Below are 26,909 nucleotides of genomic sequence, written 5' to 3'. Positions count from 1 at the left end.
AGCGGAGTGAATTTTATTTGCGTTGCTGGCGCTACGGCCAGTCAGCTAGGGCACTGGCCGTCTTTCTCACCTCATGACGCACGTTGGCTCCTGGCCATCCAGCCTCTCTCAAAATTTCGTCACCCGCATTCTTCTCAATATCCACCACTCGGTTCCGAGACAAACACAGTACAATCTTAGCGTGCTTTTCTGTGTCACTATTATCATCAGCAGGTGCAGCCATTTGACTAATGCTACATGAGGACCTCCTATTCATATTTTCATGCATTACCTCCACATGTACAGCAAGCTTGAGAAGGAATAGTAAATATTCCGAGAGATGTTAGTATAGACTAAGTCGAATAAAACATTCTATATAACATGATCCAACTTTTCTTGGACACAGAGATACAGCTGATTACAGAGACAAGTTTTCATTCGCGTATTATTAAGCAAGCTGCATTGGGTTTGTTGAATGATTCACATCTGTAAGCATGACGCACATATTTACAAGTTCTGAATATGCCGAAATGATTCTTGTACACGGATTTTGTACTGGAAAAGCTGCTGCTCCTTGTACAGAATATGGTAGACGATTTCTTAACCTCAAAATACCAGGCAAGCTTATTTTCACTAAACTGAGTAAGACTGGTGCAGTACCCACCTGTCACATTTCATCTGACCGTGCAGATGAATAGACTATGGATAAAGTACAAGACATTTTTAAAAAAAGTTCAAATGTGAGTGAAATCTTATGGGACTTAACTGCTAAGGTCATCAGTCCCTAAGCTTGCACACTACTTAACCTAAATTATTCTAAGGACAAACACACGCCGGCCGGTGCGGCCGAGCCGTTCTGGGCGCTTCAGTCTGGAACCGCGCGGCCGCTACTGTCGCAGGTTCGAATCCTGCCTCGGGCATGGATGTGTGTGATGTCCTTAGGATAGTTAGTTCTAAGTAGTTTTAAGTCCTAGGGGACTGATGACCTCAGCTGTTAAGTCCCATAGTGCTCACAGCCATTTGAGCCATTTGAACCATTTAACAAACACGCACACCCATGCCCGAAGGAAGACTCGAACCTCCGCCGGGACCATCCGCACAGTCCATGACTGCAGCGCCTCAGACCGCTCGGCTAATCCCGCGCGGCAGACATTATTCCTTTGATAAGAAATAGTCTTATAACAGGCTAGATATAGCGGACATTACACATGCGGTAAAGAACGCCAAAATAACCTCAGAAGAGCGACACGTGACGCGGTAAAGAGAATTCGAAAGTGTGTTGAATTCGGACATGGACTTAATGAAAATCAACTTTGAACTTAATCATTCACCTTTGATTAACATCTTCTGTGAGTGTTTCTTTGAGTTCCATTATAACACGTACATTATCCTATCAAATCTATATAACACCCCTGCATAATGTGGAACTGACCACTGTATGTCACGAAAGGTGGGCCGACCAGAACAAAAGAAGGCGGGGAGTATTGGGTTGTCAGCAGAAAAGCAATAACAGCTAGAGAGTTCAGTGACTTTGAACGTGGACTCGTCACTAGATGTCGCCTGAGTAACAAACGCATCAGGGACATTTCAAAAGTTCTAAAGTTGGCCAAGTCGAACGTTGGTGCCGTGATCGTGAAGTGTAAACGAGAAGAAGCAACCACAGCTAAACCAGCACCTGGAAGACCTCGTGTACTGACGAGCAGCACCGTTGGGCACTGCGGAAGGTGGTTGTAAAAATAAATATGACGTAAAGTAAGCGGGAGGAATCATCAGGGAGTTCGAAAGTGACGTTGGTGAGAAGCGCATCGTCCAATTTTGGGGGAGAAGAGGTGTGATATCGCAGGGCGATTTAATTGAAGAGTGGCGTGGAACGTTTGCCTGCCAAGAGTGTCATACTCAGCTATTTTTCTTCCGAAAAGCAGGAAAGAGGGTTGGGCAAGACACAGCCAAGTACTCCACGTATCTCTCTCTCTCTCTCTCTCTCACACACACACACACACACACACACACACACACATATCCGAGGTATATATACACCACGAAGATAACGTGCTACAGGCGCGAAATTTAACCGACAGGAAGAAGATGTGATATGCAAATGATTAGCCTTTCAGAGCATTCACACAAGTTTGGCGCCGGTGGCGACACCTACAACGTGCTGACATGAGGAAAGCTTCCAATTTCTCAAATACAAACAGCAGTTGACCGGCGTTGCCTGGTGAAACGTTGTTGTGATGCCTCGTGTAAGGAGGAGAAATGCGTACCATCACGTTTCCAACTTTGATAAAGGTCGGATTGTAGCCTATCGCGAATGCCGTTTATCGTATCGCGACATTGCTGCTCGCTTTGATCGAGATCCAATGACTGTTGGCAGAATATGGAATGGGTGGGTTCAGGAGGGTAATACGGAACGCCGTGCTCGATCCCAACGGCCTCGTATCACTAGCAGTCGAGATGACAGGCCTCTTATCCGCATGGCTGTAACGGATCGTGCACCCACGTCTCGATGCCTGAGTTAACAGATGGAGACGTTTTCAAGCCAACAACCATCTGCACGAACAGTTCGATGACGTTTGCAGCATGGACTAATCTCGGAGACAATGGCTGTAGTTACCCTTGACGGTGCATCACAGACAGGAGCGCCTGCGATGCTGTACTCAACGACGAAGCTGGGTGCACGAATGGCAAAACGTCATTTTTTCGGATGAATCCAGGTTCTGTTTACAGCATCGTGGTCGTATCCGTGTTTGGCGACATCGCGGTAAACGCGCATTGGAAGCGTGTATTCGTCATCTCCATACTGGCGCATCACCCGGCGTGATGGTATGGGGTGCCATTGGTTACACGTCTGTCACCTCTTGTTCACATTGACGGCACTTTAAACAGTGGACGTTACATTTCAGATGCGTTACGACCCGTGGCTCCATCCTTCATTCGATCCCTGCGAAACCCTACTTTTCAGCAGGATAATGCACGACCGCATGTTGCAGGTCCTGTGCGAGCCTTTCTGGATACAGAAAATGTTCGACTGCTGCCTTGGTCAGCACATTCTCCAGACCTCTCACCCATTGAAAACGTCTGGTCAATGGTGCCGAGCAACTGGCTCGTCACAATACGCCAGTCACTACTCTTGATGAAGTGTGGTATCGTGTTGAAGCTGCATGGGCAGCTGTACCTGTACACGCCATCCAAGCTCTGGTTGACTCAAAGGCCAGGCGTATGAAGGCCGTTATTACGGCTAGGGATGGTTGCTCTGGGTACTGATTTCTCAGGATCTATGCACCCAAATTGCGTGAAAATGTAATCGCATGTCAGTTCTAATATAATCAGGGCGTTTCAAAAAATGACCGGTATATTTGAAACGACAATACAAACTAAACGAGCAGCGATAGAAATACACCGTTTGTTGCAATATGCTTGGGACAACAGAACATTTTCAGGCAGACAAACTTTCGAAATTACAGTAGTTACAATTGTCAGCAACAGATGGCGCTGCGGTCTGGGAAACTCTATAGTACGATATTTTCCACATATCCACCATGCGTAGCAATAATATGGCGTAGTCTCAGAATGAAATTACCCAAAACCTTTGACAACGTGTCTGGCGGAATGGCTTCACATGCAGATGAGATGTACTGCTTCAGCTGTTCAATTGTTTCTGGATTCTGGCGGTACACCTGGTCTTTCAAGCGTCCCCACAGAAAGAAGTCACAGGGGTTCATGTCTGGCGAATAGGGAGGCCAATCCACGCCGCCTCCTGTATGTTTCGGATAGCCCAAAGCAGTCACACGATCATCGAAATATTCATTCAGGAAATTAAAGACGTCGGCCGTGCGATGTGGCCAGGCACCATCTTGCATAAACCACGAGGTGTTCGCAGTGTCGCCTAACGCAGTTTGTACCACCACAAATTCACGAAGAATGTCCAGATAGCGTGATGCAGTAATCATTTCGGATCTTAAAAATGGGCCAATGATTCCTTTGGAAGAAATGACGGCCCAGACCAGTACTTTTTGAGGATGCAAGGACGATGGTACTGCAACATGGGCTTTTCGGTTCCCTATATGCGCCAGTTCTGTTTATTGACGAAGCCGTCCGGGTAAAAATAAGCTTTGTCAGTTAACCAAATGCTGCCCACAGGCATCTCGCCGTCATCAATCCTGTGCACTATATCGTTAGCGAATGACTCTCGTGCAGCAATGGTAGCGGCGCTGAGGGGTTGCTGCATTTGAATTTTGTATGGATAGAGATGTAAACTCTGGCGCATGAGACGATACGTGGACGTTGGCGTCATTTGGACCGCAGCTGCAACACGGCGAACGGAAACCTGAGGCCGCTGTTGGATCACCTGCTGCACTAGCTGCGCGTTGCCCTCTGTGGTTGCCGTACGCGGTCGCCCTACCTTTCCAGCACGTTCATCCGTCACGTTCCCAGTCCGTTGAAATTTTTCAAACAGATCCTTTATTGTGTCGCTTTTCGGTCCTTTGGTTACATTAAACCTTCGTTGAAAACTTCGTCTTGTTGCAACAACACTGTGTTCTAGGCGGTGGAATTCCAACACCAGAAAAAACCTCTGTTCTAAGGAATAAACCATGTTGTCCACAGCACACGTGCACGTTGTGAACAGCACACGCTTACAGCAGAAAGACGACGTACAGAATGACGCACCCACAGACTGCGTTGTCTTCTATATCTTTCACATCACTTGCAGCGCCATCTGTTGTTGAAAATTGTAACTACTGTAATTTCGAAAGTTTGTCCGCCTGAAAATGTACTGTTGTCCCAAGCATATTGCAACAAACAGTGTATTTCTATCGCTGCTCGTTTAGTTTTTATTGCCGTTTCAAATATACCGGTCATTTTTGAAACATCCTGTATTTGTCCAATGAATACCCGTTTATCATCTGCATTTCTTCTTGGTGTAGCAGTTTTAATGGCCAGTAGTGTATATACTTTCAGAAAATTCGCAACACCAAAAAATAATTACTTTAGAGTAGTGATATTTTGGGAATACGTTTGCGTAGGTAACATATTTAAATGATTAGCATCGCAAGATCACAGGTTAATGTAAGCGACGGGTCAGCCATTACAAATGCGAAATGTTGGTAAATCAATAACCGCCAGCCGCCAGAATATTGAATGCAAGCGTGCAAACGTGCATGCATTGTGTTGTAAAGGTGCCGGATTCCGATTTGTGGGATGGAGTTCCGTGCCTGTTGCACTTGGTCGATCTATACAGGGACAGTTAATGCTTGTTGTGGATGACGCTGGAGTTGTCCGATGATGTCCCATACGTGCTTGATTGGAAACAGATCTGGTGATCGAGAAGGCCAAGCACAACACTCCGTAGAGGATACTGAGTTACAACAGACGTACGTGGGAGAGCGTTATCCTGTTGGAAAACACCCCTTGGAATGCTGTTCACGGATGGCAACACAACAGTTCGAATCACCAGACCATAACCTCAGGTGTAGGTGCAGTGTGTCTAGCACGCAGACAGGTTGGTTGCAGACCCTCAACTGGCCACCTCCTAACCAACGCACAGCCATCACTGGCGCTGAGGCCTCCATCCTGGCCTCCAATTATCCCTCGCTTGACACCACTGAAGATGGAAATGGGGGTGGTTCGGGGTCCGTGAAATGCATGTTACGGGGCGTCTGTTCGGAGCTGTCCTTGCAGTAACCCATTTGTAACAGTCCGTTGTGTCGCTGTGGTGCGAACTGTTGCTCATAACGGCGTCTTTGTCGCCTTAAACTAACGTCAGCTCAACGCGTCAAATCTGAAAGGCAACTAAAGCTCGCTACCGTTACAGCGCGTATATATATATATATATATATATATATATATATATATATATATATATATATATATATATTAGTACACGACCTTGCTGTGTGTTACCGACATCGACGTTGCGGTCAGAGAAAGGTAACGGACGAACCGGAGTCATGTAAACATCGGACTTGTACAACGACACGGCGTGCCGGCAAGGTACTACCGAAAGAAGCAATGTAAACAGTTACTGGGTTTTCAAGAACATGTAATTCGTTTTACGGAAACAATGAATTAAGTTCAAAATGGTTCAAATGGCTCTGCGCACTATGAGACTTAACTGCTGTGGTCATCAGTCCCCTAGACCTTAGAACTACTTAAACCTAACTAACCTAAGGCCATCAGACACATCCATGCCCGAGGCAGGATTTGAACCTGCGATCGTAGCTGTCGCGCGGTTCCAGAGTGAAGCGCCTAGAAGCGCACGGCCATTCCGACCGGCAATGAATTAAGCACAACCAGACGTTTTCTCTTTTACAACATTACCATAAGGAAGGTCGTGATAGAAAAGAAAAGTTAACATCAAATACAATGTGTTTCCCTTAGTACAAAATCAACCAAACACCACGTAATTTGTTGTGCGTTAATTATGATCAACATTTTCCGCTTTATACGATACCTAACGAGAATTAAATTCAAATTATTTACCGTAACGAAAATGAAAGCCACATTACTTCGTTTTGTGTTACACCAATACTGCAATAAGTGTTCAAAATGCCCACCATTCTATTCGACACATGATTCATTACCGCGAACCCAGTTTCTTCGCACTTGTTCATACGCACGCACATTTGCATTTATGGCCTTGACAACATCGAACATCATCTGCTTAAGTTCGTCTACGTTTACTTGCTGATCATAAATAAGTTCCTTCATATTGCCCTAAAAGGAAAAATCCAGTGGATTTAATTCAGGGCTGAGTGCTGGCGATTTTCGTGGGCCACGTGTTATCCATCGTCCTGGAAATCGTCTATTCGAACCTCTTCGTACTCTGTGACCAATGTGGGGTGCAGCACCACCGTGGAGGAACCACATGTTATGACGTACGGCTAGCAGAATATTTTGTAATGAAGTTGGTAGCAATATTTCCCCTAGAAAGGTTCCGTAATTGTTACCAGTCAATCGTGCAGGTAAAACGTAAGGACTAATACTGTAATCATCGATTATACCCACCCATACATTTACGGAAAAACAGCGCTGTAAATGTGTTGCTGCTACGTGGTGCGGATTTTGGACACTCCACGTGTGCATCTTATGCAAATTGGTTATACCGCTTCATCTGTGACGAGTGTTTTGTTTAAAAAATCATGCTGCGCACTTTGTAACAAACCACTTTGAGAGTTCTCGTCGCGGAGAAAAATATGCTCATCCAATGCTTGTATACGTTGAATGTGATAAGGCTGCAGACACTCCTCTTTCAAGGTGCGCTGAAAGACAGTGTGCGATTTACCCACTTGGCGGGCGATGCTTCTAGTACTATAAGCACGATCTTCGTGGATGCGGTCCATCCTCAGCTTCCAAAGTACGTTCTTCCGGTTGTGGGCCTCTGCCTTCCGAGCGAGGTAGTAAAGAGCCAGTATATTTAAATCTATACAAATTAAATACGTACTCGTAAGCTGTTGTCTATCATGATTTACTTAATAATAAAACGAAACCACATCAGAAGAGACATAAGTTTCGCATACAGAATTAGAGGTAAAGATAACTACTGTGTATTTTGTTACAAATGGGTCGCAAAATAATCGAGCAAAAGTAGAGAATTATGATGAAACAAACCTTTGGTGAACACTGACAAATGTCGATCTTTCGGGAAGTCTTCGTTGTGAGAAGCGCTATTGATAAACTCGTACAGCTGCCTCGCAACTCCTTTTGCCTTGCTATAAATTAAATGACTATCGCATAGTTCAGTGATACTAAACCCCCCTTCCATCCCAACGTCTGACATAGTTCCAATTACGTCTGCACAGGTAACCCGACAACTGCCGACGATCGGCGTGTTACAGTGACGCAACCACGACGGCCGTTGTGGTCTACGTGTTTGCCTCTCACGCTCGAGATGTCAGTACGCAGAGCAGTAGTGTCTACTTTTCCAAAAACATTGTCACGAGATGAACTGTTTTCCTTTTTTCATTTTCTGGGACAACCGTACGAAATGGACAAACACCTTACTAGACGTTTTGAATCAGTTACTTGTGTTCTACTAACAGTATTTTTTTTTCACCTTATACTATGTTTAGAAATCGAGTTGAACATGACATTATTTTCATGAAGTATTCACTAGAATGTCCTAGAAAGAAACAAAAACTGTCTACATACCGAGACTTCAAACGCATAAATTTGCCTGGACTCGAAACTGAGGCACAAGAAATATGTAGTTTGGGGGATGACCTCTACTCCCCTCATGGACATAAATGAAAAACTCCAGGATTTCACTAACAAAATTACTCAACTATATGACAAATATGCTCCAATAAAGACCAGGAAAGTAAAAAAGGAAACCTGCATCTTGGCTGACTGACAAACTAATACAGCTGATGAATCTCAGAGACGCTGCACATCGAGCATACAAGATACACCCTACACCTGAAAATCATACTCTATACAAGCAGAAAAGAAACATAGTCAGTCAAGCGGTGAGAAATGCTAAACTCAGGCATGCCCGTGCATTAACTGACAATAGACGTAGACCAGCTATCCTGTCGAAAAATCTCAGTAGTCTCGGTTTAGGCAAAATAAAAGTTGCACAAAATCCCATGGTCCCAGCTGAATAACTAAACTGATTCTTCACATTACCTACAACCACAATTGAACCGCAAAAATAAAAACAGGGAATCATTGATTACGTCATGGGGATGAACGACTGTAGCAAAGAAAAATTCTATCAACAACACGTCACTTGCAATACTGTCAAGAAAGCCATCTTGCGGATTAAATCAACATCTGCTGGACATGATGGCATCACTATCCAGATGGTAAAACGTATTATTGATCCACTACTGACCTCTATAACGGACATTTTCAACGATTCCTTAATCGCAAGTTTTTTTTCCTGAGGCCTGGAAACTGGGGCAAATTAAGCCACTGCCTAAAAAGGACATTGCCACTGTACCCTCTGACTAACGCCCCATCTGCATTCTTCCTGCACTCTCTAAATCCTTAGAATATATAGTCCATGACAAGCTCACCAACTACCTAACTACTAACAACCTACTAGACGAATACCAATCAGGTTTCCGTAAACATCGAAGCACAACATCCACGTCGATCAAGGTAACAGGTGACCTGAATCTTGCCATGGGAAGACAAGAAGCGATTATCATTTGTTTCTTAGATTTCAGCAAAGCATTTGATACTGTCGACTTCGACATCTTACTTGACAAACTTAGTGGTCTAAATTTCTCGCCAAGTGCAGTGCAGTGGTTTCGCTCATCTACATCTACATGGATACTCTACAAATCACATTTAAGTGCCTGGCAGAGGGTTCACTGAACCACCTTCACAATTCTCTAGTATTCAAATCTCGTATGGCGCGCGGAAAGAATGAACACCTATATCTTTCCGTACGAGCTCTGATTTCCCTTATTTTATCTTGGTGATCGTTCCTCCTTATGTAAGTCGGTGTCAACAAAATATTTACGCATTCCGAGGACAAGGTTGGTGATTGGACTTTCGTGAGAAGATTCTGTTGCAACGAAAAACGCCTTTCTTTTAATAATGTGCATCCCAAATCCTGTATCATTTCTGTGACACTCTCTCCCATATTTCGCGATAATACAAAACGTGCTGCCTTTCTTTGAACTTTTTCGATGTACTCAGTCAGTCCTATCTGATAAGGATCCCACACTGCGCAGCAGTATTTTAAAAGACGGACAAGCGTAGTGTAGGCAGTCTCCTTAGTAAGTCTGTTACCTTTTCTAAGTGTCCTGCCAATAAAACGCAGTCTTTGGTCTGACGTCTCGTCAGCAACGCGTCCTGTCCGGGAATATAAAATCACAATGGCGGCAGGTAGTGTCAGGCGTTCTCTAAGGCTCAGTATTAGGTCAAAAAATGGTTCAAATGGCTCTGAGCACTATGGGACTCATCTTCTGAGGTCATTATTCCCCTAGAACTTAGAACTAGTTAAACTTAGCTAGCCTAAGAACATCACACACATCCATGCCCGACGCAGGATTTGAACCTGCGACCGTAGCGGTCTCGCGGTTCCAGACTGCAGCGCCTAGAACCGCACGACCACTTCGGCCGCCTCTGTATGTCAATGATGTCATCGGTGCTGACCTACTGCAAATATCACATGTATACTGATGACCTTCAGTTGTATCTGATTAGTTTTGCACTTAATCTCAAGAAAGCTACTGAAAATTTCAGTGCTGACCTCGATGCACTATCTAAATGGGTACAGAACATAGGACTAAAACTCAACCCACCTAAAACCCAAGTGGTACCTGTTGGTCACCCTAAGCTCATTAGTCCAAAACATAAGGAATCCGTACCATCTCTAATCCTGAATGGAACAAAAATCAACTTCTCTTCCTCAGCAAAGAGTTTGGGAGTAATGAGTCGAAACAAGGCCCCCGGAGTAGACAACATTCCATTAGAACTACTTACAGCCTTGGGAGAGCCAGTCATGACAAAACTCTACCAGCTGGTGAGCAAGATGTATGAGACAGGCGAAATACCCTCAGACTTCAAGAAGAATATAATAATTCCAATCCCAAAGAAAGCAGGTGCTGACAGATGTGAAAATTACCGAACTATCAGTTTAATAAGCCACGGCTGCAAAATACTAACGCGAATTCTTTACAGACGAATGGAAAAACTGGTAGATGCGGACCTCGGGGAGGATCAGTTTGGATTCCGTCGAAATGTTGGAACACGTGAGGCAATACTGACCTTACGACTTATCTTAGAAGAAAGATTAAGAAAAGGCAAACCTACGTTTCTAGCATTTGTAGACTTAGAGAAAGCTTTTGACAATGTTGACTGGAATACTCTTTTTCAAATTCTAAAGGTGGCAGGGGTAAAATACAGGGAGCGAAAGGCTATTTACAATTTGTACAGAAACCAGATGGCAGTCATAAGAGTCGAGGGGCATGAAAGGGAAGCAGTGGTTGGGAAAGGAGTGAGACAGGGTTGTAGCCTCTCCCCGATGTTATTCAATCTGTATATTGAGCAAGCAGTAAAGGAAACAAAAGAAAAATTTGGAGTAGGTATTAAAATTCATGGAGACGAAGTAAAAACTTTGAGGTTCGCCGATGACATTGTAATTCTGTCAGAGACGGCAAAGGACTTGGAAGAGCAGTTGAACGGAATGGACAGTGTCTTGAAAGGAGGATATAAGATGAACATCAACAAAAGCAAAACGAGGATAATGGAATGGAGTCAAATTAAATCGGGTGATGCTGAGGGAATTAGATTAGGAAATGAGACACTTAAAGTAGTAAAGGAGTTTTGCTATTTAGGAAGTAAAATAACTGATGATGGTCGAAGTAGAGAGGATATAAAATGTAGACTGGCAATGGCAAGGAAAGCGTTTCTGAAGAAGAGAAATTTGTTAACATCGAATATAGATTTATGTATCAGGAAGTCGTTTCTGAAAGTATTTGTTTGGAGTGTAGCCATGTATGGAAGTGAAACATGGACGATAACTAGTTTGGACAAGAAGAGAATAGAAGCTTTCGAAATGTGGTGCTACAGAAGAATACTGAGGATAAGGTGGATAGATCACGTAACTAATGAGGAGGTATTGAATAGGATTGGGGAGAAGAGAAGTTTGTGGCACAACTTGACTAGAAGAAGGGATCGGTTGGTAGGACATGTTTTGAGGCATCAAGGGATCACAAATTTAGCATTGGAGGGCAGCGTGGAGGGTAAAAATCGTAGAGGGAGACCGAGAGATGAGTACACTAAGCAGATTCAGAAGGATGTAGGTTGCAGTAGGTACTGGGAGATGAAGCAGCTTGCACAGGATAGAGTAGCATGGAGAGCTGCATCAAACCAGTCTCAGGACTGAAGACAACAACAACAACAACAATAGATGAAAATCTAAATTGGACAAAGCACGTAATTGCAGTGTGCAAAAAAGCATCAGCAGCCCTTCATGCCCTACAAAAATATAAAAAACTCTTCCCTTTCGATCTGAAAAAGAAATTGGTGCAAACGCTTATACTCCCAATCATTTTCGAGAGCGGTATTATCCTACAAGGTTTCTCTCAGGAAAATTCGCGAAGTCTGGAACTGCTCATGAACGCCTGCGTCCGGTATCTCTGTGACGTTCGACTTTTTGATCACATTTCACCAGCATATGCACAACTGTCCTGGCTGCGTGCAGACAAACGCAGAGATTTCCATACACTCTGTCTCCTCTACTGTCTTATAAATGTGCACTGTCCCTCACATCTCTCTTCGTCCTCAACGCTCATGTCTGAACAACATGACAGAAACACACGTTGCCATCATAATAAAATCCTCTCTGTTCCACTACATCTGTCACCTTCTCGAAATCCTTTACAGTAGCAGGAACTCGGCTCTGGAATAACCTCCCTCATTATATTAGAGAACTTAAAAAACATGTCTGGCTTCAAAAAACAGTTAATGACGTATCTACTAAATTGACAGTAATGCCTTCCTCTGTACATGAATGCACTTCACCCCATTACTTCCTTCTTTCCCACTAGATCTCCCTCAGTTTCTTTTTTTCTTAACTGATGCGGCTTCCTTAAATCTCCCTTCCACAAAACTCGCTATACCAGTAAACATGTACTTTATACACCTACATATTAATGTACATCTACACAAATCTTCATTACTATCGCCAATTTTTTTCATGTTTACCATTGCTATTTCATTTCTTCTTTATTTTTATTGTTATTATTATTATTATTATGTCTAGCAGCTGTTGTAAAAATACGATCGGTATTTACTTTATTAGGTCTTGGTCATTACTCTTTATTCATATTGTCACTAGATTAATCTGTTTTTCTCATTTCAAACTACTGTCACGATGTAATTATGATATGCAAAATGCTTCATGTGTGGAACACTTGTACGATGTAAGAGAGAGCCTGATGGCCCTGTTCTGATCAGGTTAAATAAATAAATAAATAAATAACTCACGAGGGCTTAAGTCAGGGGAGTGCAGTATGTAGTATAGCACTTAGCAGCCCCATCAGTCAAACAAATCAGTAAATGTACGTGCTTGAGCATTGTCCTACAAAATGATGGTCAGGTCCTACATAAAGTGTCATCACTTCTGTCTCTAAGCTGGTCGTATTCCAAAAATGATGCTTTCGTTTAACTGTCATTTGAGACCACAATAAACACTTCTTTTTCTCCTGCGCGTGCAAGAGCACCAAGGTAATATTTGCGTTATCACCAACAAAAGCAGTACATTGAGAAATTGTGTAGTTATGCTTTCTCATAGTATCAATAATACAGTTGACAATACTTTCTGAGGCTTCGTTTGGATAACTTTGTAAGGGAAAAACCTTTGTTTGAATAGCACTGTTTTCGTAGTCAAAATATTGAATCACAATTGGGAACGTTCTCAATGCCCCATGATTACTTGCATTTGTCCCCAGGCCAAAATATGGAACTTTGTTATTCAAAGTTTGGATAAAAACATCTACAGTGTGAGGTGAAATGACATTATTTATAACAGCTTCTGTTTTCGTTCTTCCACAAGGTAAATTTTGGGCAACTTCAGGTTTTGAAAACAGTTTTTTATTTAATTGCTTGTACAATCCATCGATTTGTACGACTTACGGTGAAAAACCGTGTGATATGCCAGTGTGGCATCTACATCTGCATCTACATCTACATCTACATCCATCCTCTGCAAGTCACCTGACAGTGTGTGGCAGTGGGTACCTTCAGTACCTCTATCGGTTCTCCCTTCTATTCCAGTCTCGTATTCTTCGTGGAAAGAAGGATTGTCGGTATGCCTCTGCGTGGGCTCTAATCTCTCTGATTTTATCCTCATGGTCTCTTCGCGAGATATACGTGGAGGGAGCAATATACTGCTTGATTCCTCGTTGAAGGTATGTTGTCGAAACTTCAACAAAAGCCCGTACCGAGCTACTGAGCATCTCTCCTGCAGAGTCTTCCACTGGAGTTTGTCATCTCCGTAACGCTTTCGCGATTACTAAACGACCCTGTAACGAAGTGCGCTGCTCTCAGTTGGATCTTCTCTATCTCTTCTATCAACCCAATCTGGTACGGATCCCACACTGCTGAGCAGTATTCAAGCAGTGGGCTTCTGTGACTTGAGTGTTTCTAACTGCAGGCGTATGTTTCTTACTCACAAAATGGAGCACTTAGACAGATGTGGAGCTGGTCCGTACCTTCCTTTTATGTTTATCTGTGCTAAGACGCCTTTGCAAGGCCGTAGCACCCTTACATTGCATATTAACTATCACACACTGCACATTTAGCTTCACTTCCATTTAGTCCAAATACAAAACATTGGTATTTTACTTAATCGAGATATCGTATACGTCGACTGTGAAAATATCTAGTCAGTGCTAGACGAACTACAATATCTTGAATCTAGACATAATTTATGTCGCCTATGAATGCAACGTTTCTCCGACAATTACACCTTTGGTAGCGACCCTCGTGAAAGGATATATAGCCAAGTGAGTGCAGCTTATAATTCAGTCCAATTACAAATGGTTCAAAAGGCTCTGAGCACTATGAGACGTAACTTCTGAGGGCATCAATCCCCTAGTACTTAGAACTACTTATACCTAACTAACCTAAGGACATCACACACATCCATGCCCGAGGCAGGATTCGAACCTGCGACCGTAGCGGTCGCGCGGTTCCAGACTGTAGTGCCTAGAACCGCTCGGCCACACCGGCCGGCAATCCAATTACACTACACTGAAATTCCTCAGATCATAAACTGCAACTTTATAACCAAAAAGCTGAAAGTTCTCTAAAAAAACAAATGTTCCGGACGGGCATTATAAAAAATCATCGAAAAGCCAGACACGTTCGGATAAAAGCCGGAAGGTTAGTAATCATATGCAGAATCTACTTCGGCGGTGCTAAGCCCCACGCACATGAACCAATCATTACGTGTGGTTGTCTTTGAAGTATTTCATTCGCTCCGTAGACTCGAGCAACAAGGTGATCCACTGACATTACCGGTGTGCCATATACCACGGCCGTGGAACTGATCCTATTCTATCAATCCATCGATTGGGGTATGCGACGCTGAGATTCTAAACATTCATGGTGGTGTCTGATTGTTCTATATCGTGTCTCCCTACCACTTTCGCGCAACGACGCTCTGAGTGTGTTTTTTAGGGAATTAACTAGTTTGAACCTGGGACCTGTTGCTGGTAAGGAGACGCCAGACCACACATGACATGTATAATTCAGAAGAGTTCAGTGAGACTAGCGATGATATAACCAAATACTTAATGATCTCAGCGTCAGCTCCACTGCACTCCCTGTAAAAGAATCTTAATACTAACTAAATTTAGTGGAAAGGGTTCAAGGCTTTCCTATTTTTAGTTAGCTGGTAAAATAACGTGGAAAAAGCAGTTAAGTTTACCATTGGAAATTTTATTCTACTCACAAACATCATTTATAAATTGCACTATTGATAAAAGGAAATGTTTTAATACAGGATGGTAAAAACCAACTGCGTTCAACAAAAATGTGAACGAATATTCCCTGAATGGGTTTCCAAGTTCTACAATCGATCGAAGGATGACCTATGCCATATCACATCTATAATCTAGGTTTAATTTAAGTTTCACAAAAGAGAAAACTATCAAAATGGTCTACAGTGACCCTACTTATCTAACTCGTCGTAAATTACAGTGGCTGATGTGGCTTCTCAATAACTATATAAAAGAAAAATCATCGCGTTTCAGATCTGTTCTTCAAGTGGCAAATGTGAACACCATGAGTTTTAATTAACGGTCACCATTAGTATTACGCAAAAAGGGGGAGTAACAGATGAGACTTCTGCAGTTCTGAGTGAAGCCTTATGCGCTCAAAAATTCGGCATCGCGTGCGTTCATTACCTTGTCGGTGTTTAAGCAGCGTCAGGGCGGCAGCGGCCGGCGCAGCAGCCATCCAGCTCGCCGTCTCAGAACTAACTCTTTCTAACTTCCCCTTACTACAATTTACCGAAGTTGGTTTAAAAAAACTATCTGGCTATGTTTTCATCTGACCAATCAGGGTCTCAATGTTAACCTTAAGCTCCGCCTACAAAAATTCTGTCTATCCAATGAGAAACGTTATACTTTTCGTGGTGGGGCAATGTTTTTTAAAGTTCGCAACGTAACAGAGATGCTAAAAAGTCTCACGCTACAACCTGCAGCTGGTGTGGTCCTTTTAGCGTTATCGTGAGATCTATACTGTTCTTCTGGAGGGCTCTATCTTTTAACATGGGCTGGAGGATTGTCCTAATGTAACAGACACGCGAAAAAGTCTCACACTGAAACTTGCGGGTGGTAGTGGCCCTTTTTGTATTATCGTAAGATCTATACTGCTTTTCTGGAGGGCTCTAGCTTTTAACATGGGCTGGGGGTGGTTATTGACGTACCTGAGACGCGAAAAAAGTCTCACGCTAAAACGTGCGGGTGGTGAAGTCGTACAGGTAGGCTGGCCCGTCCGTCCCTTATCGTAGGGCCTTCTAGCTTAACACGGTTCTGCTCTCGGCTTCTGTCCTCGTTTCTCCCCTCGGAACTGCGTCTGCCTCACGGTGGGAAGGTACGACATGCATTTAGGCATTCTTGTGTTAGTCTGTGGTATTCCATTTGCTCACTCGTTACTCGTATTACTTTGGTTAATTTAATGTCACGATTTATTCGGAGCTATGTGACCTACTACTAGATTTGCTTATTATGTCAGGGTTTTCATGGAAGGTGTTGGATTTGCCTGACTCCTTACAAGATGATTTCACACATCGACATCAAAGTGTGCTGGAGCTCTGTCGTGTTGCAGCCACATGTCCATCCAAACATTTAGTGGCATTACATCCAATAGGTTAGACAAAACATCTGTAATAAATGAGAGGTAGATCTACGCTGTTGGTCTGTTTGGCAGTAAATATGGATCAATGACACGGTCACCAATTATCCTGGCCCAGATGTTACTACCGAGCCTGCGTTGATGATTTTGAATCATCGACGCACGCCGATTTTCGTAGTCCAATCATGCATGTTGTGGAAGTTTAATATTCCGTCTCTAGCAAACGTACATTCGTCCACGAATAGCACCAAGCTCGGAAATTGTGGCTGAAGTATGCATTACTGTAAATACCACTGCACATAATGATCGGACGGCATTGTTGGCCAGGAGGCCCCTGTCGGGGTAGTTCGGCCGCCGTATTGCAAGTCATTTTTAGTTGACGTCACTTCGGCGACTAGCGAGTCAATGATGATGAAAATGATGATGGGCACACAACATCCAGTCCCCTGCTGGGAATCGAACCCGCGGCCCGTGCGTAGAAGGCGATAACGCTACCGCTACGCTACGGAGGCGGACACCAACGCACAAAATGTACCCGACGTCGAAAGCCCTCCTCCCATAACTCCTGCACTTTCTGCTGATGATATGGTTGGAGCGGGTGTTCATGAGCAACACGCCAAACCCGTTACGTTTCGCCACCTACCAGAGGAGAAACAGTAGACGGGAATAGTATTCGCATGTACCAAGCACCAAGTGCTCTTACTTTATTGTACAATGTACACACATCAGGCAGAAAATACCTACGTGCAACTTTCCGGCTTCTCTGAGGCATCTCTCGATGTGTGTTACGCCTTTTGGGGAAACGTTCGGCATAAAAGCTTGCAGCAGCTCTCCCACTGTAATCTGTTGCGCCGTATGTAAGCACCAAGTCAGTCATTTCTGCAGCCGTGTACTGGTACACGTCGCATTGCTGTCAACAACGTTACTACACTGACAGACCACTCAAGGTCCACAGTAGGATGCGCACGAGGGCCGCGTGGAGAAATGTGGCGCATGCACAGGAATCTCATTAGGCTCAGGTCGTCCATATGCAGTACACACATAGCTAAAGGATTGCGTATCTTCCGTATTCAGACACCAAACAGTCACAACCGTTCGTTCTCAGGCTTCAACGCTCTCCAGCGCCAATACTTACGAAACATCTAATATCTGTGGGCATTATAAATTCAACGGCACCTCATTCCTCCTAAAGCCCCAGGCCCTACCAAAATTCATGTGGCAGAACCCGAATTATTCCTAGAAATAGATGATGATAGCAAGCTAGATGGTGGTGACCATAAGCACACTGTGCAGGAAGAAGTCAAGCGTAAAGCAGTTGGAACCCTCTACTTTTCTACATTTGTCAGTTAGTGCCCAAAACACGTAGATTTGTCACTTTTCTCCAAGAGTGGGAAGCAAAACCTACATCAGGCTCAGAAAAAAATCCCATCTACTTTCCACCCAACTGTCGAAACATGACAGTGCAAAGTATTTTTGCTGCAGATGTCTCAACTCTTTAACCAAGAGCAAGTGTCTAGAAAGGCATCTGATTGATTGATTTAGCCATAAACCAATGCCTGCGCAAATGTCTACCGAGGATAAAAAATTTTTAGAGCTAAGAACGCCCATCAACAGGAGTGTTGTCCCTTCATAATATAGAACTGAGTTTGTGACCAACTCAGAGGAGAATGATGCCTTGTATGAGCATGCAGCATGTCATATTTGTGGACTGCCACGGGACAGAAAAGCAGAAACTCCACCTATAGACTACTGTCATCTAACAGGAAAGTTCTGCGGTGGAGCCAACAATGCCTGCAACTTGAAATTCCAACTGCCACGATACGTACCCATCTTCTTCCACAATTTGACAGAATTCGATGCTCACTTTCTTTTTAGGCACTTGAGTAATTTCAGTTTGAAGGACGATAAGGAGCCGGCCCGAGTGGCCGTGCGTCTCTAGACGCTACAGTCTGGAACCGCGTGACCGCTACGGTCGCAGGTTCGAATCCTGCCTCGGGCATGGATATGTGTGATGTCCTTAGGTTAGTTAGGTTTAAGTAGTTCTAAGTTCTAGGGGACTGATGACCTCAGAAGTTAAGTCCCATAGGGCTCAGAGCCATTTGAACTATTTTTTTTTTTTGACAAGGTCAGAGTCATTCCTGACACTGATGAAAAGTATACTGTATTTTCCAAGAGGATCACGCCAATACTAATGCTCTCCTTCCTGTCTTTGCTATGTTTCATGCATGTGCCTCTTCAGAAACTTGCTGAGATGATACATCAGGATTATATGCATATCACCTGCACTGCATGTCCCGATGATGCAAAGTTTCAGCTTGTGATGAAGAATGGGGTCTTTCCTTACAAATACCGGGATTCAGAGGATACTCCACAAAACTACATTGCCCGACATAATTGCATTCTCTAGCAAACTGACGGGCACTGCCATAACTGACGCAGAGTATGAGTACACGGTGATTATTTGGCAGGAGTTCAATATCCCTGATTTAGGGAAAAATGCCGAATTGTACATGAACATTAACGTACGCCTATTCGTAGATGTCTTTGAGGAGTTCTGTACTGAATGCCTGGACACGTACTTTCTGAATCCTGTTTTCTATTACACTGCTCCAGGGTCTTCATGGAACTCGATGTCAAGGAAGACGCAAGTCGACATCGAACTACTCCCAGATGTCGATATATTGTTCTTCTTCGAACGCAGAATTCGCATGCGACTTTGCTAGTGTGTACACAGATATGCCAAGGCAAATGACCTATGAATGAGGTACAAGGACCGCAGAGCATCTCACAGCTTGAGTTACATCCTTTACTTGGATGCGAAGAACCTCTCCCAATTGGAGAGTTTCGATGGATAACCAGATGGGAAATGGATGCTGAGGATTGTGGTGACGGACATGTCCTTGAGGCAGACGTAGAATATCCCATCCATTTGCATGATGCACACAGTGACTTGCCGCTGTGTCCGGAGCGCCTATCCCGTGCAAAGGTTACGCCCCAAACTTATGACAAAGGTGGGAAACATGGAGAGATATATTCTACACTACAGAAATCTCCAGCACTGTCTCGGGTGGGTGACGAAACTTTGTGGAATCACCCGCGGAATCTCCTTCAACCAGTCATGCTAGTTGAAGGCGTACGTTGATTTAAACACTGAAATGATGGCATCCATGACGTATGTTCTCGAAAAATATTTTTATAAATTAATGAAAAATTCACGAGAAAACAATTGAAAATATTAAGAAATACCATAAAATAAATGTAGTTTACTGCTGGGATGGACGTTATGGTGCAAGAGATTTCACCACCCGGCCAAATTTCAAGTGGGTCATCATCTTCAGTCGGGGACTAATCGCTGCGGAGATGGCTAAGATGCAGCGCAGTTCATGAAATTTATCTACAGGGTACCCATAGTTAAAGTTCCAGTTTCAAAACGCTGTAGAAAGAGAATGAATGCTCAGAATGACGTCAAATTGGAATAGCTTATTATTGACACGAGGAGAACCGTCACGGAACAAAAAAAATTATCGAAAGCTTTACTAATAGAGGACGCTATAAGAGTCTTTAAATGGTGTCCGCTACAAATGACAGATGACTCAGAATACGATGGCTGTCGTTTGAGTTGCACATTACACCGTCCGTACTGTTCAATGTGCGTGACTGCACAAGTTCAGCAATCAACAATTGTGGCACTGTTGGTTTGATAAGCTCACCCACCGCGGCCAGGTCGTACCACATCGGATGGAAAAAATCGGTGACCAGAGGCCAAAAACCGCTTAGAAAGCAGATTGACCTCAGCTTTTAATTGTTCTGGGGTCAATAACTGCATGAAATCAAAATGATATTGGTTTTTATTGTGCTGGGACCAAAAACCGCATAAAAGGCAAAATGTCACCGGTTTCTAATTGCCGTGAAAATGGAGCAAGGTATATTCAGTATGCTGTCCACCGTTTTCTGCTACAAGTTGAAATCGAGGAAAAGCATGTTCCACAACAGATTGTCTCGGGGGCCACTTTCAGAATGTTTTGCGCAATGCATACCTTCAATTCAGCTACTTTCATAATTGGAGCATTAAACACAACATCTTTCAGATAACCCAACAGCAGAAGTCACATGCATTAAGATCAGGTAATCTGGACGGCCAGAATGCAGGGAAATGCCTCTGCATCAGCCGCTTCACTGGCTGTGCAATGTCCGGAGGAGCTTCATCTTGCATAAAAACGATCCTACCCACACATCCACTAATTGGAATGACGTTGGTGGGCAAAAGACCCATAGCATTTACCATTGACGGTACAGGTAACATGACCTGCAGGACCAGCCGAGGTGGCGCAGTGCTTAGCACACTGGATTCGCATTTGGGAGGACGACGGTTAAAACCCGAGTCCGGCCATCCAGAGTTAGATTTTCAGTGATTTCCCTACATCGCTTCAGGCAAATGTCGGGATGGATTCTTTAAAAGGGCATAGCCGACTTCCTTCCCCATCCTTCCCTAATCCCATGGGATCGATGACCTCGCTGTTTGGTCCCTTCCCCCAAATCAACCAACCAGCCAAACAATGACCCGCAGTACTCATCTGCTTGAGAAAATATGGCCCTACAATAATGATACCATTAACCCGTACCACACCTTTGCAGACTGAGGATGATGACGGTAATGATGTTTGGTTTGTGGGGCGCTCAGCTGCGCGGTGATCAGCGCCCATACAAAGTCCTACGTTTCACACAGTGCAATTTTGTTACACAATCATATCTAGCAACTGTCACGAATGGTGATGAAGATGATGAAATGATGAGGACAACACAAACACCCAGTCCTGGGGCAGAGAAAACCCCCAACCCGGCCGGGAATCGAACCCGGGATCCTATGATCCAGAGGTAGCAACGCTGACCTCTAGACGACGAGCTGCGTAATTTTGCAGAGTGAAGTGGTACTCGTTGATGAGCGTGCGGATTTTTCGTTGCCCGTATTCTGAAATTCGGCGTACTGACATGTCCTCGGAGATGGAAATGGGCTTCGCCTGTCAACAGAATGTTCTATGGTAGTTAACTGTCGACTTCCGTGCGAGCAAGAAATTTGAGAGCCAGCGTTTGTGTTGCCGGCAGGACTGCAGGAAGCAACTGCTCAACATGGTCGATTTTGTATGGCTAGCAATGTAGGATTTTCGAAGGATTTTATGCACCGTGCTCGCAGAGATGTCCACGTTCAGGCAATTCGTCATGCCCTGCATGTTTGCACACCACCGCTCGACCCCACCTCCAATGCTGTGGTCACATCTTCGACAGGCGTCGGATCAACTCCTTTCCTCCCTCTACCACAATGCACCTCAAAAGAACCTGCCTTTTCGAAATTTGTAATCATTTTCTCCGGGAGATTAGCAGATATTGGACCAATGCCTTTTTCCATACCGTTGAATGTCCGAAACTTCTGCAGACCTACTGGCACACAGCCACCTTTCTTATAAAAGAGCTTTGCCTGCAGTGCTCGATCCTTCATGGAGACAGTCACGTCGAGCGTCTTGGGCGCAGGCTGACCTACAGTCCAGTACTGCGCATCTGTTGATGTGCACATTCTGATGCTTACAGTGCCATCTATTGATCAAATTTTCGTTCGCGTTTTGCATGTTCCATGACGTTTCCACCTGCGTCAATCATATGCTGTTCAAATTTGACGTCATTTTGAGGAGTGGTTCTCTTTCTACAGCGGTTTGAAACTCGAACTTTAATTATGGACACCTCGTATATCGGTATGTGTCTTCTGGAGCTCTCCAAACTACTCATGTACTGCTACCACTATCAGTTTGTGAAGTCAAACTTCGCTGTTCCCAAATTACTTTGTATGGATACATAGAGTTTCATCTACTGGATATGTCGTCGAAAATCCTTATGGAATAATACCTAAAAACAAGATGGCTGTTGGCCTGATGAAAGACGAGACGAATACGTCACAGACTGTGGAGGTTGTGGGGCTCACGTCAAAAATGTGCACTTACCACAAAAATACAGGTGCCACTCCAAGACAGCTAACAGAGTACATCATGCGGTCTGAAAGGCTCTCACGGTAGAGGATTACAAGATGTGATTGTTAGAGAGCGTTGGTGCTGCTCTGCATATGGTGCACCAAGTACACTGCTGGCCACTAAAATTGCTACACCACGAAGATGACGTGCTACAGACTCGAAATTTAACCGACAGGTAGAAGATGCTGTGATATACAAGCATTCACACAAGGTTGACGCCGGTGGCGACACCTACAACGTGCTGACATGAGGAAAGTTTCCAACCGATTCTCATACACAAACAGCAGTTGAGCGGCGTTGCCTGGTGAAACGTTGTTGTAATGCCTCGTGTAAGGAGGAGAAATGCGTACCGTCAAGTTTCCGACTGTGATAACAGTCGGATTGTTGCCTACCGCGATTGCGGTTTATCGTATCGCGACACTGCTGCTTACGTTGGTCGAGATGCAATGACAGTTAGCAGAATATGGAATCGGTGGGTTCAGAAGGGTAATACGGAACACCGTGCTGGTCCCCAACGGCCTCGTATCACTAGCAGTCGAGATGGCAGGCATCTTATCCGCGTGGCTATAACGGATCGTGCAGCCACGTCTCGATCCCTGAGCCAACAGATGGGGACGTTATCAAGACAACAACCATCTGCACGAATAGTTCGACGACGTTTGCAGCAGCATGGACTATCAGCTCGGAGACCATGGCTGCGGTTACCCCTGACGCTGCATCACAGACAGGAGCGCCTGAGATGGTGTACTCTAAAACGACGAAACTGGATGCACGAATGGCAAAACGTCAATTTTTCGGATGAATCCAGGTTCTCTTTACAGCATCATGATGGTCACATCCGTGTTTGGCGACATCGCGCTGAACGCACATTGGAAGCGTGTATTCGTCATGGCCATACTGGCGTATGACCCGGAGTGATGGTATGGGATGCTATTGGTTACACGTCTCGGTCACCTCTTGTTCGTATTGACGGCACTTTGAACAGTGGACATTACATTTCAGATGTGTTACGACCGGTGGCTCTACCCTTCATTCGATCCCTGCGAAACCCTACATTTCAGCATGATAATGCACGACCGCATGTTGCAGGTCGTGAAGGGGCTTTCTGGATACAGAAACTGTTCGACTGCTGGCCTGGCCAGCACATTCTCCAGACCTCTCACCCATTGAAAACGTCTGGTCAATGGTGGCCGAGCAACTGGCTCGTCACAGTACGCCAGTCACTACTCTTGATGAACTGTGGTATCGTGTTTAATCTGCATGTGCAGCTGTACCTGTACAAGCTCTGTTTGACTCAATGCCCAGGTGTATCAAGGCCGTTATTACGGCCAGAGGTGGTGGTTCTGGGTACTGATTTTTCAGGATCTATACCCCCAAATTGCCTGATAATGTAATCACATGTCAGTTATAGGACAATATATTTGTCCAATAAATACCCGTTTATGATCTGCATTTCTTCTTGGTGTAGCAATTTTAATGGCCAGTAGTGTAGTCTTTCCAGTGCAAGGCCTTAAGGGCATGTACGGTGCTGATGCTAAAAGTCAGGCTGCCATGTCATGACAACACTATACAGTTGAAGTGATTGAGTGTGTGGTTGAGTATTTATTTGTAAATAGTGGATGTGTGTGTGTGTGTGTGTGTGTGTGTGTGTGTGTGTGTGTGCGTGTGGAGTAGTCGGCTGACATGTTTGTTACAGGTGTCTGTATGAGTATGCATGGATGACTGCACACTAAATGTGTGTGCAAATTATGTGCACACTCGTGTGTGCGTGTGTGTGTGTGTGTGTGTGTGTGTGTGTGTGTGTGTGTGTGTGTGTGTGTGGTTTTTTTTTTTAACAAGTGTATATGAGTGATTTTTCTTCACTTGCTGCTGCTAGTCTCCGTTTCTCATATATTGTATATATAAAGATGATTAAAAATATAAAATACTGTATATAGAATGAAAAAACAATGGAGCAAAGATTAAATGCGAAATGTAGTATTTTAATTAGTAATAACCAATCTTGGCTGGAGCTGGCTGTACCCCCAGAGTCTGGGTAAGCATGGAGGGGAGAGGATAGGGGATGACCTTGAATATACCTTGCCCAACTGCCTCAGCTGATCGATGATATACCTTCTCAAGGTCAGGTGTAACCTGGCACTCGAAGGCCTTGTCAGGTGATGGAGTGGAATGGGGCTGTAACATAATACCCCCTCTCAAATACAAGTGAAATCTTTATCTTATCTGTCAAGGTCATTTGTATCTTGTATGACTAAGGTCAAATGTAACCTGAGACTGGAAATTCTTATCTTATCAGTGACCTTGAGATAAGATCGTTATCTGTAATGTATGACTACTATCCTATTACCAGAGGTGTCCCTTTAAACCGTGTTATCCATCCCTTTAAAACCCAGTATCTTTAGATAAATGCCCCTTTAAATCGAGAATTGTCACTGCACAATTACGAATGTGTATCTCTGTAATCGGTAAAAATAGGAGACACATTACATGCAACGTGTTATTCGAATTAGTGAATACTACCAACTCCTAAAATTTTGGCAGGTTCTCCTGAAACACCCTGTACACACGGGAAGCCAGTGTTCAGAGCATGCCAGAGGATACTTCATACCAGTATTAGTGATGTGCTGACCTATTTTACTCACGTATTGTGAGAATGAAAAATGACTGTCTGTATGCCTATGCATGAACTCTAATCTCTGCTCTCTTCTCCTCACGATCCCCTGTCGAGATATAGGATGGTGGTAGCAGAAATGTTGCATAGGTTTTCTGGAATAACAGTTCGTTAAATTTTCCCACTACTGTTTCGCGAGACCAACGTCGCCTTTCTCCCAAATCCAGCCGCAGTGGCCGAGCGGTTCTAGGCGCTACAGTCTGGAACCGAGCGACCGCTACGGACACAGGTTCGAATCCTGCCTCGGGCAAGTGTGTGTGTGATGTCCTTAGGTTTAAATAGTTCTAAGTTCTAGGGGACTGATGACCTCAGAAGTTAAGTCGCATAGTGCTCAGAGCCATTTGAACTATTTTCTCCCAAAGGTTCCCTTGGTAAGTGAGTCATCCATCGATGCTTGACAGTTCGCTCCAGAAATAAACTACTAATTTAAATTAGACTGTAGAGGCTTGTGGCCGCGGTCGCCCGTGAAATTTCACGTGACGCCACGGCATCTTTGCAGACGAAGGAATATTTCATGGTGTGGCTTAAAAACAGTGGAGTATGGTGTATAGAAAACTAGCGACTGTGGCATAGCTCTGAAACCAATAGCGGATGCAAGTAGAGCTAATGTGAACAGTACCTGGGAAAACTTCACTGCCGCCCTGTCGACACATCAACGGGGTGAGTCATCTTTTCATACATTCACCGTAATTAACTGAGTCGGGCCAGCCACCTGAAACATAAGAAATATTGTCCGTAGTAGTCCTACAAAATAATCGCTGTTCAATATGTGGGAGACTTCCTGAGCTAAGGGTGAGCTTTGCAACAGCGCCTTGTATAATACTAGGTGGCTAGTGCTGAGATTGCCAACCGTCCTATTCTTGTCCTTTTCTGAAATGCCAGTTGTCTTTTACATATGTTCCCGGTGTCCTGTAACCCTAGACGAGAACGTCTCTTTAACTGGTTTACACTGGAGCATAAGAGAATCACTGGTCTGAGAAAACTCTCCACGTAACCTGTTGACAGACACGAGTAAACAGCGTTTGGGCGTCTTCAGTTCGCGTTCGATCATGTTCCACCGATTGTCAGGGTTTTGCACGCTTTCCGCTTCCGCATTCGTCGCAGAGTTGATGGGAGCGAGCAGTCGCTTTTCGCAGTCAGTTGTTTTTGTGTGCGATGGAATGGTATGGCAAGGAGGTAATGTATTGACAGAAAAATAACGGAGACAAGGAATTCAAATTATGCTCCTGATTCTGCATCGTCACTTAGCAAAACAAAAATATGCATGTATATTATAACACTTGGCATTGTAATTTGAACAGTCGGTAGCACTGCTCCACAGACATGTCACTTTCCTGCTCAGCCTCCATACAGACAGCGCTGTATTTTTATTTATTTTGTTCGTCCTAAAATATTTGATGGACCTGACTGCAGTTTTAACT

At 44.2% G+C, this 26,909-nt stretch overlaps 1 long non-coding RNA gene across 1 annotated transcript in view; it reads right to left on the bottom strand.

Annotated features, from left to right (window-relative positions):
• The window catches only part of LOC126298967 (uncharacterized), a 450,144-nt gene that overhangs the window by 76,906 nt on the left and 346,329 nt on the right, over positions 1-26,909 (bottom strand). The window contains exon 2 of the long non-coding RNA XR_007552698.1: positions 26,108-26,200. This is a non-coding gene — a long non-coding RNA (uncharacterized LOC126298967). The remainder of the gene's footprint in view (positions 1-26,107; positions 26,201-26,909) is intronic.

The sequence above is a fragment of the Schistocerca gregaria genome, chromosome X, assembly GCF_023897955.1.
Source record: "Schistocerca gregaria isolate iqSchGreg1 chromosome X, iqSchGreg1.2, whole genome shotgun sequence".
NCBI classification, from domain to species: Eukaryota; Metazoa; Arthropoda; class Insecta; order Orthoptera; family Acrididae; genus Schistocerca; species Schistocerca gregaria.
Note: the sequence above shows the minus strand (reverse complement) of the source record. Positions and strands in the feature narration are given on the sequence as shown.